Consider the following 14637-nt stretch of genomic DNA (forward strand, 5'->3'; position numbering starts at 1 on the left):
CCAAATTCATAATATTTATAGTGTATGGTATAAATATGATATTTCTTGAAATTCAATTTTCTCTATCTTGATGTGAGTTTGGCAAAATCTTTCTTGGCATTAAAAAGATTCTAAAATAAGGTTAATTTAAAAAAGTCTATATATTTTGTTTACATGGGAATACGATGAATCATATTTTTTCTATACGATTTCTAAAAGGCACAAATTTTATATAATTCCAACATAAAATTTGAAAGGTTGACAGCTTGGGAAGTGATCGGAGTGAAAGAATCGAATTTGTGATAAACATGGTCAAACCCTATAAAAATTGAGGGCCCCGGTCCCAAATTTGAATTTGTTTATTTATTTATCTATCTATTTATTTTGTAAGTGCACCGCCTCTGTTTAATATATAGATTAAAGTAGAAACATAGATATTACATCAACATAGCAGGTAGGCGGGTAACAAGCTGCGCCGCCATTTCTTTCTGAATTGCAAACGCTAACCTGCTAAAGACATACCCCTGCCCCTTTGGAGTCGACACATTGCTATGCACAACCCGTTGGATCCTGGTTAGGAAACGGATAGCTTCCGGTGCCAAGGAGCCAAAGGAATCAAAAGCCAGAGGGACAAAAACATGTTGGTTCTCTTCGCAGGCTTTAGCATGTTCCTCCACCTTCTTCGTTTCAGCCATTTTCATTGTTTTCCCAGCTACAAACCCATTATCCCTCAAACCAGCTAAAGGAGATACCCCTGTGAGGTCAACACAAGCGTGTTTTCCCCTGGCCAACCAAAGATGAGCAAATCTGGCGGTCGTAGAGTGGATCTCCCTTCCGTGGTAAGGAAGTTTACGGGGGCTTTCTTTTTAGCTGATATCCCAGCTCGCCTTAAGATGTCCCAAAGAAAGTCCCGCACCCAATCATGTCGGTATTTGAACCCAGGCATCTCCTTGCAATGAACCGCATGCTCTCCGAATTTATCCAGGCAAGCCTTACGACAGATCGGACATGTTTCGTCATGTATTAAGATATGTAGATGTGACGTGCTCTATATATAGATGTGTTTTGGTTTTAAGATATGTAAATATAGAATAAGTAGTTTGATCCTCCTGTATTACGAGAATTTATTTAAGTTTTTTTGCTCTTAATCGTTTTGTTATTTTATGATTATTTATTTTATTTTTTAACGTTGTTTTGTTTTAATTTAATACATATATATTAGTTTGTTATTATATTTTTTAGCGTTTGGGTTTTTTCAGTTGAGATGTGTATGTTTTTAGATTTTTAACGAACAAACATAAACGAACACAGACATGTTGATTTTTTAAATGAACAAACATGAACACAAATATTTGTCTAATGAAAAAGGGGACATTGATGTAGTTGACGATAGAGGGTAGTATCGGAAGTTAACACGCGATGAAGATGATAGACCAGCAACAGAGAACATGTAAATGAGATAAATTAAATTAATGTTTGATGATGAAAGTGTTTACCAATAATTGAAATCTTATAACACATTTGAGGGCTATTAGGGTTTGGTAAAACCCATAACCTGTGAAAATTATTCTTTGATGATTAGGGGTTATTCACAAATAAATGAAATATTATAACCCGTTTAAGGGTTATCCGGGTTTGGTGAAACCCATGACCCACGAAAATAATTGATTGATTATGAAAGAGTGTCACAAAAAAATGAGATGTTGTAACTCATTTAAAGACTATCCGGGTTTGGTAAGACCCATACCCGCGAATTCGGGTCAAATGCATGAGAAGCCTCCATTTAGAAATCAAGTAATCTGGTGATTCTAGAGAATGAGGGAAACAATGTGAGAGCGACATATAGAATTTCATGGTAGGTAATTATATAGATAGTTAAATGTCATATCCAGTTTAAGGTACAAAATAATTTTCAGTTTCATGGTCTAATTCCATGGTATACTAGACCGAACTAAAACTTGTTAATATATGTAACAAATTTTAATTCGATCTGAAAATCTTAATTATTAAAAGTTAAGTAGAAGAAGTTAAAATATGTTTTGTAGGTTCAAGGCAAGAGACCCTTGGAAGCATGACAAGATAACATGAGTTGAAGGTTGAATAAAAAGCCAGTCACGGCCCACCAGTCAACAATTAACAAAATATAATTATCATTAATCACCGATTAATATTTCTAAAAGTTCTTTGCCGTTATAAAAATATATTTCTGAATGTTATTAGTTACATAGGGACTCTCATAATCTCATCATAATATATTTTAATTCATTTCATAAAAATGTGTTTTTTAACAATTTATAATCATCATCATCATCGTACTCAGTATATCCCACCAATAGCAATGCTATGGTAGGGTCTGAGGAGGGTAAGATGTAGACAGTCTTACCTCTATCCCATAGGGATAGAGAGGCTGCTTCCGGTGAGACCCCCAGCTCGATAGTAGTTTTGAATCAAGCCTTGGACATAAGACACATAACACTCAATCATCGGGACACCGGCTGATTGGTGCATGTGCCCTTGTCTTTCGGCTATCAACGCCACCACATGATTGGTGCATGTGCCCTTGTGTTTTTTAACAATTTATAATCAAATTACATAAAATACAATAAATTGTTAATAATAATGTTTAAACTTGATAATGCGACATGACATGCGTACATGCATCTAGTTACTCCATGTATACATCCATTCAATTCATGGAGGCATTAGGCGTAAATACAAAAATAATTTAGAATTTTTTTTAATATTTGTTTTTAGGTGTATTGTTAATTTGTAAATCAATTGTTCATAATTAACTTTGCATAAAAATACCACAAGATATTTATTGTTTGTTTCACGTATCTTTTCAAAGAGAGAGAACTACAAATAAATCATATACTTTTTTTAATAAAACAAATAAGAAGAGGGTTCAAATATAAAACAATTGTTTTGTGAGAAGTGTGAGAATGCTTTAAAATAAAGCACACCATCTAAATAAGAAACTATACCATATAAATAGGAAACTATACGGTTTTTTGAAACTACTATTCTCAACCGTCAGATCCTAGATCCAAGAGTCTGGATCTCTTCTTATGTTTCTCACAAAATTATTGTTTTTTACATTAACCCTATCCAACAAATAAATCATATACTTTCTGTTTCGTTGTCAAGTGCAATATCACTCGACAATTATAAGGATTTACACTTGATTATTTTTTCATGATATTACTTACAATGAATTTACATTTCCCTAATATCGCTCAGGCATCGGGGTATATACTTCTTAACACCATTCTCCTCACTTACCACGTCTTTATCACGTAAGCTTCCTCCTAACATTCAACATCACCCTTCAACCAAGAAATACATCATTCTCTATGATTCTCCACAATTCCATAATTTAATAATAAAAACAATTGAAAAAGAAAGAAAACAACAACAATAATAATAATAATAATAATAATAATAATATATGATTGGCTTAAAGGAGAATGAGGAGGGAATAACCATACTGACCACCGTCAGTACCCTCAGGCTATGTTGTAAAACTCCCGAGTAGGCAGCCGAGTACTCCCCGATTACTCCCCGCCTCGGCCGAGTACTCCTTAGGTATTTTCGAGTAATCCCCGACTACTCCCGAGTACTCGCAATTCCTCAGTTGACCGCCTAGGACCGCCTAACAACTTTTACAACATTGCCCTCAGGTCACGCATGATCATTTGGGTGGGGGTGGGGGGGGGTGTTACAGGGAGACCCCTCTCGCGAGGGGCGTTATGTGGCTGCCACGTCAGACTAGTGGGGGTTGCCCACTGGTGTATACCGGTTAGCCTTATAATTATTCATGTAAGCATAATCGACTTAGACTTAAGTGTAACTTTATGATGATTTTACGAGTGAGATTGCTCTAGGTAACGTAACCGAAAGTGGGGTTTATTGAACATCATATTATCAGTGTCATTTAATATCGTCAATAAGTTATAGTTTAGATTATTAGAATCTAACTTTATTAGAAAACGGGCTCAAGGTGGTGTGACCATGCTCAAATCCAATCAATAAGAATAAACATTTTCAATCCAGCGAATCTATTTATAAAAACCAAAATGATTATGAACTTGGTTAGTTAAAACTTAAAATCCCTACACTACATACGATTTATAGGTTAGCTAGCTAATGCCACACAGGACGGCTCCGAAAATATGATTTTTTTTTAGCCAAAGACGAATTTTTTTGGGCCTTAAGTAAAAGGAACATTTTTTTTTAGTTTAAACAATTTAATTTGAAGTGAGCTTACTTAGTTATTATTTGAGTTGTGTAAAAAACTTGTGTCTAAAAATAAACATAAAAATGTCTCAAATAAGATTAGAACACACAACCTCTTGGTTAGAGGTAATACCTCTGCCACTAGACCAAGTTAGTGGTTATGTAATTATGTTGAAACATTGGTTATACATAATTTTTTTCATAAAAATACATATAATTTTTTTTTAAAAAAATTCAGGCCTAACAAGATGTCGGGCCTGTGACCGTCGACTACCCGGCCATACCTGATGCCACACTGCCTAAATAACGGTAACGTGACATCACTTTTTACTTAAATAACCAAGCTCCTCAATACATATTCTTCTTGCCAAAACTAATCCATATTTTTTATTTCTTCGAAACCGACGCACCCCCTTTAGCACCAAAAATGATGGTATATAAATATTATTTGAAAGTGACCTCCACCTATTTGAGTATAGACTGATGCCGGGGTATGTTGGTCCAAGTCGAGTCATCTTCGGTACTTGGGTTCAAAAATCATTGGATCTATCACACGTATCTCCTTAAAATCTGAAACCGATCCAAACTTTTGGGGTTTTTAAGGGATTTTTTTTATGTAAAGATTTTTAGGTACCTTTTTATACATTATATTTCTTTTGAACCATAGTTAAGAATGACGATAACCAGGGGTGGCTTGTGAGACAGCGAAAACAAGTTAAAGCTTTAGGCTCACACTTAATTAAGGCCTCTAAGCTCGAAAAAAAACATTATATATAGATATATTGTAATGAGTAAGGTAAACTCGAAGTAATGTATTGGTGTGGTGATAGTGTTGGTTGTTACTAAAGAATAAATCATGAGTTCAAAACTTGTAGTAAGTATTTTTTTTTCTTAACAATTGTCGTGAAAAGGCCACAAAATCTTGTTTCGATTTAAACCCCACATTCGCGGAGCTAGTGTTTTACTTTTATATATATATCCAACTTGATATCTTTTCAATGGTTACAAAGCAAATACAAGAGCGCCTTGTGCCCCGTCTTGGTACATTTCAGCTTGTTAAAATAAACAAGTTAAACTCAAATCCAATTTAAATTAGCTTGGCTCAGCTCATTTACAAGCTTATATGTAACACCCCGGGCTCTCGTACCACTAATATTGTCCGCTTTGCCCCCGATGGGTTGCCCATCCGGGAACTCACGGCTTTGTTTTGGTTGCCCAGGTAGAGACTTCCCATGTGGCCACCCATCCTAGTACTACTTCCACATAAGCACGTTTAACCGTGAAGTTTTCATGTGCTCCACAGCCAACTAAGCCAAAAACGTGTTGGTGATGTTAAGAGGCAAGACATTACTTATGAACCAATGATCTCTCTTGTCCACGACCGATGTGGGATAATCTAAGAGTGGGACGATGTTGTGTTTGCCAAGGGTGTTACAAACAACCCCCCTTTGGACTCATCGTCCTCGATGAGGCATGTCTCATCACCCCGAACGACACAAGAGTGGCTCTAATACCATCTGTAACACCCCGGCCTCTCGTACCATTAATATTGTTCGCTTTGCCCCCGATTGGTTGCCCATCCGGGAACTCACGGCTTTGTTTTTGGTTGCCCAGGTAGAGACTTCCCAGGTGGTCACCCATCCTAGTACTACTTCCACCTAAGCAAGCTTAACCGTGGAGTTTTCATGTGCTCCACAGCCAACTAAGCCCAAAACGTGTTGGTGATGTTAAGAGGCAGGACATTACTTATGAACCAAGGATCTCTCTTGTCCACGGCCGATGTGAAATAGTCTAAGCGTAGAACGATGTTGTGTTTGCCAAGGGTGTTACATTATAGCCATATAAAGTATATTTCATATTTATAGCTACATTTGCTTTATTTTAAAATTTTCACACTATTAGTTTGGTAGTCTACTGTATATAATTATACTTAAACTAGTTAACAAAATCCCCTGTGTCGTAGTGACGCAATGACATTCATTCGTTTAGTACCGGTAAGGTTCATTACAATACTTGAATTAAATCTCGAAAATAAATATGTAACCGTTAACAGTATTGACACTCGTATAACTTGTGATTAAAAAAATTATGTTAAAAAAAAGAGATACGATAGTGACACTAAAAAAATAGTAAAAGGCACTAAAGCAAAAATAATAATAAATTAGTACACGCTAAAAATAGTATCAACACTTATATAGCTTGTGATGCAAAATTAATACACTAAATGCCCCAAAAATAGTATGCTACCGACAATAAGCAAAAAAATAAATAAATTAGTAACCGTTCAAAACAGTATCGCCGTTCGTATAACTTGTGATACAAAAAAGATAGTATATTTAAAGAAATATTATCCGATGTTGTGGCACTATCAGGATTGCGATATGCTACGATGGCCACATTGCTATGCCACCGACATTGATATTTAATCTTAAGTATAAGTATAATACCATAAATGTATATAGGATTAAGAAAACAAACAAAAATGGGTTATCAAGTCAACCCACACAAACGCACCAACAGGCAACAACATTAGAACTATCGAAAAGTACATAACAAATGTTATTGGATATTTGGATCATATACCCTTGGGCTTTTTCTTTTTGGTGTTTTCATTTTAGTCTTGTTAATTTTTTATTTTCATGGGCCTGAGGCCTTGTGCATTTTGTTGACTACTTCTTGTATATTAAACCCAGCTAGTAACAATAATCCTTAGGAATATGGACTAGACTAGTGGTTTAATGATTGATGATATTCACCTAATTTGAAGGAGATAAAAGCAATGGATTAGAAAAAAAAAAGTGAGGAGAAACAATAAGCACATGTGGAACAAAACATATGCGGTTTAGGTGAAAAAAGTTCATAACATGTGCATGTTTCCAAGTTATGGGAGGCCATGAGTTTTGGGGGCAATCTTAGGTTTATTCTCCGCCCACAAGAAGAATAACATGTTGTAGACATTAGACAAGCAACATGTCTTTATACCCTCGAAAACATGCCAACATACGGTATAAATGTTGGGTATAAAAAGGATGTTTATGTCTAGGTACGAGCATGTTATTGTTGAACTGGTACAATGGACTTGTCAAGTTTGTTGTAAAGGGGTGACAATTTTAACCACAATTCATGTTTTCATAATTGGATAAATTTGATTAATTAATCATAAGATAACTCGCTTGGTTTTTAAGGGAGGTGAGGGTTGTCTTGGACTCTGAAGAGGTAGGTCCCAGCAGAGCCCAGTTGGACCCGCAAGACTCACATTCAAAAGAGACGTCTGCGCAGAAACCAACTGGATACGCAGGACCCACCATGCTCAGAGACGTGACGTCCTTACGCGCAGTACGCAAGCTGTTCCCGCAGGAAATGCCTCCCAATGGTGAAGTACTCTGCCTGTTCCCGCAGCTGCGGATACAAACCATCAGGGAAGGCCACCCGCGCAGCAAGGCTACACGCACAAGGCACTTAGCTCTCAATCATTCAGTGTCACCTGAAGGAATGAGCAAAGCCGGGAACAATCCCGCACAAAGGCGGGAGGGGGAATACTCCCGCCCAAAAGCCAGTCTGTACGATACGGGAAGATCTTTTGTACTGTACCTGACGAGGTATGGGCAAAAGATCTGACTAAAGATACGACAGCTTATTGACAACAGTATGGCGAGCAGCATGCTCTCGTACTGTATGTCACTATTAGCCGCTGCCTACTCACCAACTCCTGTCATACCACGTGCATAGCCGGCAGTTGGTGGAAAAGGAATAGTACACAGCAGGCCTGGTCACTGTCAGCCGCTGCCTACCCACCAACTACCAGCAGGGCACGTGCGTAGGCCACAGTTGGTAGAACAGGAATACTATTCAGCCGGCCACACCTCCTTGGAAACCTACCTTCGGCTATAAATACCCCAAATGGTATGATCATCTTATCTCATCATATTATCATCATATACTATCTCGTATTACATATTATACCTGATATCTGCTCTAGCAATCTCTTAATATACATTTATATTTAAAGAGCAATCTAGTCTGATTCTCACGCCGGAGGGTGGTCACAAGGAGGAACCCCCCCTTCTCAGTGACGAGCTCACGGTGTCTGTTTTGCAGGTTATCAGAAGAACCATCTTTGCCGGGTCTAACCCCTCGTGGGAAACATCTATCTAACCCCCAGGTTACCCGTAATCTGCCCGGGGTCCGGTTAGTGTTTCTTCATTGGCGCCATCCGTGGTCGAAGCATTTGTCAGAGATGGGACGCTCGCGCACCTCGTGGCGCAATGAACGCTGAGCAGGCTGATGCGTGTAGAACCCCAGTTGGGGAAAACACGAATAAAATTGCAGCTTCAATGTTGGAGACTACATGCTGCGTAAAGAACGAGATCCCGAACCAGGTGCATATCGGCTCGATGGCACTCCCATCCCAACAACATGGAAGGGAGCTCAATTACACAGTTTGCATGTAGATCAATTCCAAATTTGTAAAGAAAATGCCCAGAGCCACTTCTAATGGAAATGATTCTCCTTAGAACATCGACGCTGATAATTTTACATTTATACTTTAACTTTCAACACTGATGCCGGTCTTCACCGCATACATAGGTGTGAAAGAAGTCGTTGTGGGGAAGGCGGCAAAACCCGCATAAACCCAAAAAACGGCAAACCTTCACGCAGGTCAGTTAAAGGTAAAGTTCAGTCATCCCACTAAATGAAAGTGCCGGTCTATCCGCATGAATCATGATAAGAGGAAACTGAACACTAACCTATTAACAACCGCGCGTCGAACGGTTAACTTATTCAACACGGATATGCCGGTTTTCACCGCATAATTACGTGGAAAGTCGTTGCGTGGGGAAGGCGGCAAAACCCGCATAAACCCAAAAAACGACAAACCTTCACGCAGGTCAGTCATAGGTAAACTTTGGTCAACTAAATGAAAGTGCCGGTCCTAACCGCACAAATCATGAGAGGAAACCGAACCTATTGACAACCGCGCGTCGAACGGTTAACTTATTCAAAACAGAGTATTTCTAACAAAAGGATGAGGAAAACCTACACGCAGGTCAGATATAGGTAAAGTTTAGCCATCCTACTAAGTGCAAGTGACGGTCCTACCCGCACAATCACGAAAGAGGAAGCAAAACTTCAACCTATTATCTACCACGTTCAAAGGTTAACTTATCCTAAACACTTAGAAATTTCAAAAAAGATGAGGAAAACCTCCACGCAGGTCAGATGTAGGTAAAGTTTAGCCATCCTACTAAGTGCAAGTGACGGTCCTACCCGCACAATCACGAAAGAGGAAGCAAAACTTCAACCTATTATCTACCACGTTCAAAGGTTAACTTATTCTAAACACTTGGAAAATTGCTAATTTAAACTAAAGTATGCAAGTCATATAACGTTTATAAAGCAAGGAATCCAGTGAAAGTAGCGGTCTTACCCGCACAAAGATTTATATTTCATAACATTCATTACAAGAATGGCCGGGTAACTACCCGCCTACAAGAATATAAATCTATACAAGCTAAATCTATCCTAGCAGTGGGAAGGGATCTTCAGGATCAAGCTTCAGGGCCACTTCCACTTGGACCAGCACCAACAGTAGAGCGTGGCAGTTCAAGGAAAGCTTTAAGGATAGCTAGCCCATCATCAGCAGCAGCAACTTGGTTCACCTTCTCCACCACCGGATGCGGGAAGGCGGCATACCGATTCACTGCTTGGTCGTAAACAGCTTCAGTATCAACATTATACAAAGGGAAGTTGGAAGGCGGGATGCCTTTCTCAACGAACCCTAGACCAAGCAGGAAGCCGGCCTTTTCCCCATCCTCATGAGAAGCGTTGAGGGCTGCGCTCATAGCATCGTCATAAGACGTATCTGCGAAGACCCGATGCACAACCTACAAAAAAGAAAATATACAAGTATCAGAACCTTTTCTATTTAAAAAGAAAAGCGTAAAGACGTGAAAACATACCTGAGACAACGCTTCTCGAAGAAGCCATTCCTTGGCAACCAGAGCCTCCTGGAGGGCAGCTTGAGCTTCGTTACGGGCGCGTTCGGCTTCACTCTTATTAAGGTTGGCAAGCAACACTTCTTTAGCCGCAGCCTCTTCGACGCCCTTTAGCTTCCGCTCAGTATGGTCAAGCACCCCCCTCTGGTCCAAGATCTCCTGGAGCTTTTTGGCGTCTTCCATCGCCAAGGCATCATGAGCCTGCTGGAGAGACTCTAATTTGGCTTTAAGCTCCTCATTCTCCACGCGTAGAGGCTCAGCAACAGCTTCAGCCTTGGTGGCCCTCTCGGTTGCGTTCCTTGCAGTTTCCTTAGCCAGCCGAAGCTGTTCGTTAACAGCTTGGGCAGCCTTGGAACGGGCCTCGAGCCGGGCCTGAACTTCAACCTCGAGGGCCTTGAAGGCCTTCTCCTTTTCCGCAGCCACTGCGGTAAGCTTTACGTTCTCCTCCCGGACAGCCCGCGCCCGAGCTACTTCCTGAAGGCGAGCTGCTTTTAACTTGTCGTTTTCACGACAAAGCAGCTCGACGCGCGGCTGCATCCGGGCCAGGAGAACCCGAAGCTCATTGGTTAGCCTACCCTCCTGGTAGCTAGCCATGGCTTCCCCCAACGCACCACTGGGAGCTGCGTGACGAGCCCACTCCACGCACTCCTCAGGTGTGCGAAGGGTTGTTCCTCGGCGGATGTTCCATCGTGGAACATACACTTCATTGGAATCCGACACTGCAAAAAACATAAAGCAGTTAGGAAAAGATGATAAAAATATGAAAAGGGCCAAAAGAACCCTACGCACCTGTAGGGTCAACAACAGGCCGATAGCCGCCAAACCCATCACCTGAACCCAAGGGAAATCCATCCAAGAGGTCAGGCAGATGGGAAGGAGGCAGAGGTTGGCGATAAGCCCCATGCATACCTGAAGGATCGGCCGTCGTTGCCGATGACGGAGGAGGCATGGTAACAGCCGCTGCGGTCGCCGCTGCGGAATTCGCAGCAAAAGTAACCGCCGGCTCAGTGAAAGATGCGGTAAAAATGGCACTGAAAGCCGGCGGTGATGTCATCACAGCTGGAACAGTCGGCTCAACGGAGTGAGCAACTGAACCAGCGGAAGCAGGCGCAGGCGCGGCCGCCTGGGTCGTCGCCTCAGGTAGGCTGACCAAGCCTACCGTCATGGGCGGAGGGATACTCCTCTGCGCTCCACCCTGGAATGCGTCAACATCCACGCCTGCACAAAGAAGATAAATATTAATGATGGAAAGCTATGAAGTTAAAGATAAAGGAAGTTTGTACTTACGGGTTTTCTTGAGCCTGAAAGTGCGGACAGGCGGGGACGAACCCGATGGAGCCGGCCTTTTTGCGCCGCTCACCGTCGTCATCCGGGGCTCTCCGGAGGTGACAGTCGCAGCCTCCGGAGCAGTGGTCCTATCACCACCCGGGTTCCCCGCCACCTCCTCGCTCTCGGCCTCTGAGTCAGACCGAGGCACCGGATCGGCAGTGGAGGCCACCTTCTCCTTCCCCTTCCCGCCGGCAGCCTTCTTCTTCCGCACCAACGGAGGACCATCTGCGGATTCCTCATCAGAACATAAGATTAGAGGAATTCCAGCAGAGGTTTCAACATTGAGGGGTCGAGGGTTGAATAGCGCCTTACCTGGCCGCCTGGCGCTAAGGATCTCGTGGCCTAGTGGGTAGACCTCCACGAACCGATCCGCCGTTTGTTCTAGGATGGGCAACTCGTTCTCGTCTAGAGCGCGAGTACCCATCCGAGCGGGACTGTCAGCCTCCCGCGGGTACATGAGCGACTGCAAGTCGTTCCCCTCTGAAATAAACAGGAAAGAAGTTAGAAGAAATTCTAAATCAACAAAAAGAAACAAAGCATACCGTAAGAAACAGAATTCGAACCGTATTCAAGGACGATTGGGATCTTTTGCGCATCCGCATCCTTCCACACCCGGCTCATCCCGAGCATCACCATCCCGGACTCCGCAAACCGGTAAACCGGAGATTGGACTCGGGATATCTTCGAAAACCATTCCGCCTCCTGGTAGTTGGAGGCGTGAAGGCTGGGAAGTGCTTGCCCATTCTTGAATTTCATGGCAAGGGGGATGGCGCGAGCGGAGATGTAGAAGAACTCCCGCTTCCACGAGCGAAGACTGCGCTCGGTTGCGCAAATCTTCAAACCCTTGATTCGGGTTATCAGCGTATACCACCCCTGGATGCACCTCCAAGAGTAGAAGGTCATCAGGCGGTCGACGAAGGGCTCAATGCCCAGTATCCGGCACACCCACTCGAAGTGGCGAATCTTGGCGATCGCCATCGGATGCACCTCGGTCAGGTGCACACCGTGCCTCTCCAGGACACGGTACACAAACTTTGTCAACGGGAACCTAAGATTCCCATAGACAAAGAATGCAGCATATACCCCGATCTTACCTCTGGGGGCATCATACACCGTCTGATGGGGTTCAGGAAACTCAGGCTCGAGAGACTCGAGCATGAACTTCCTGACGATGTACTGATACAGATCGACAGGCAGAGCACACTGGCACTCGCCAGCAGTACTCTTGTCATCGGCAAACACCCCAGCCTCCTGGGCTGTAGATTCGAGATCACGAGAAGACATCTTGCAGATGAAAGAAGAAAACGATTTCAAGAGAATGCTCGACTGAAAGGTGAGTATTCGCCGGAAATCGTTTTGAAGATGAAGAGAATAGTGAAAGTGTGGATTACAAAGAACCCTCTCCCCCTTTATATACTAATCGCAATTAATGCGATGAATTTAATGCGGAAGAGAGAGAAATCGAAGGTGCAATGAAACTATGACACGTGGCAAAAAGCAAGCTGGCAACAGCTGTTGAAAGGACGCGTACCATTAATTTCGCGGCCACGCGCCCGAAAAATCGCGCCCACGCGCCTGAAAAAGCGTCTGGAATGACCATGTACTGTCACGTCACCATAACTTCCTGCACGTCCTGACACAGTCAGAAGAAACTGTCGCACGACGTTTCAGAGGTTTGGACTGTTCTTATCCTTTCACCAACTCTTCGAATCTCAAAAATTCAAAAAGATTCAAAAGTAAGCGGGAAAATACTCCTTACCTTGGAAACCAAGTAACCATAAGACGGGTGCGGGTACAGTGTTAAGGCAAAACCCTTCACATACTTAGCACTGCAGGGAATTGAAGCCAAGAATACCTCGGCAACCAAGTAACTATAAGACGGGTGCGGGTACAGTGTTAAGGCAAAACCCTTCACATACCTAGCACCCGCAGGGAATTGACGCCAGGAATACCTTGGCAACCAAGTAACCATAAGACGGGTGCGGGTACAGTGTTAAGGCAAAACCCTTCACATACCTAGCACCCGCAGGGAATTGACGCCAGGAATACCTTGGAAGTAAAGTAACCGTAAGACGAGCGCGGGTACAGTGTCAAGGCAAAACCCTTCACATACCTAGCGCTCCGCAGGGAATTGAAACCAAGAAGGATCTTCTGGGCAATGCTTGCGGAAACGGAAATAACATCCCCGCATAGCGGGAACGTCGAGAACTACATTGTTTGTAGCTCCAGGATGGAATTGGTGGTTTTAACATAATTGATCACTATGATCAAAACTACCAAAACCTCATGGAGAATCCACACAAGTGGGACTCAACGCTCCTGACTTGCGAGAAGGTTACGGACCTACCCGCATCATACCCAAATATCAAGCAGGAAAGTCGGGAATTTCTGCAAGTGACAAGGACTTCCGCGGGAAGAATCCCCATGGAAAACCTTAAAAAACCCTTTTCAAAACCCTTTGCTTAAGTCCAAAAGTTCACCTCACTTTATTAAACATTCATGAGAAGAACATTGGACTGGGGAAACTTGAAGAGGTAGGTCCCAGCAGAGCCCAGTTGGACCCGCAAGACTCACCTTCAAAAGAGACGTCTGCGCAGAAACCAACTGGATACGCAGGACCCACCATGCTCAGAGACGTGACGTCCTTACGCGCAGTACGCAAGCTGTTCCCGCAGGAAATGCCTCCCAATGGTGAAGTACTCTGCCTCTTCCCGCAGCTGCGGATACAAGCCATCAGGGAAGGCAACCCGCGCAGCAAGGCTACACGCACAAGGCACTTAGCTCTCAATCATTCAGTGTCACCTGAAGGAATGAGCAAAGCCGGGAACAATCCCACACAAAGGCGGGAGGGGGAATACTCCCGCCCAAAAGCCAGTCCGTGCGATACGGGAAGATCTTTTGTACTGTACCTGACGAGGTATGGGCAAAAGATCTGACTAAAGATACGACAGCTTATTGACAACAGTATGGCGAGCAGCATGCTCTCGTACTGTATGTCACTATTAGCCGCTGCCTACTCACCAACTCCTGTCATACCACGTGTATAGCCGGCAGTTGGTGGAAAAGGAATAGTACACAGCAGGCCTGGTCACTGTCA

Source organism: Bidens hawaiensis, unplaced genomic scaffold (genome assembly GCF_021521415.1).
Source record: "Bidens hawaiensis isolate Kalapana, Puna unplaced genomic scaffold, B.hawaiensis_p1.1 tig00001087_1, whole genome shotgun sequence".
Classification (NCBI taxonomy): Eukaryota; Viridiplantae; Streptophyta; class Magnoliopsida; order Asterales; family Asteraceae; genus Bidens; species Bidens hawaiensis.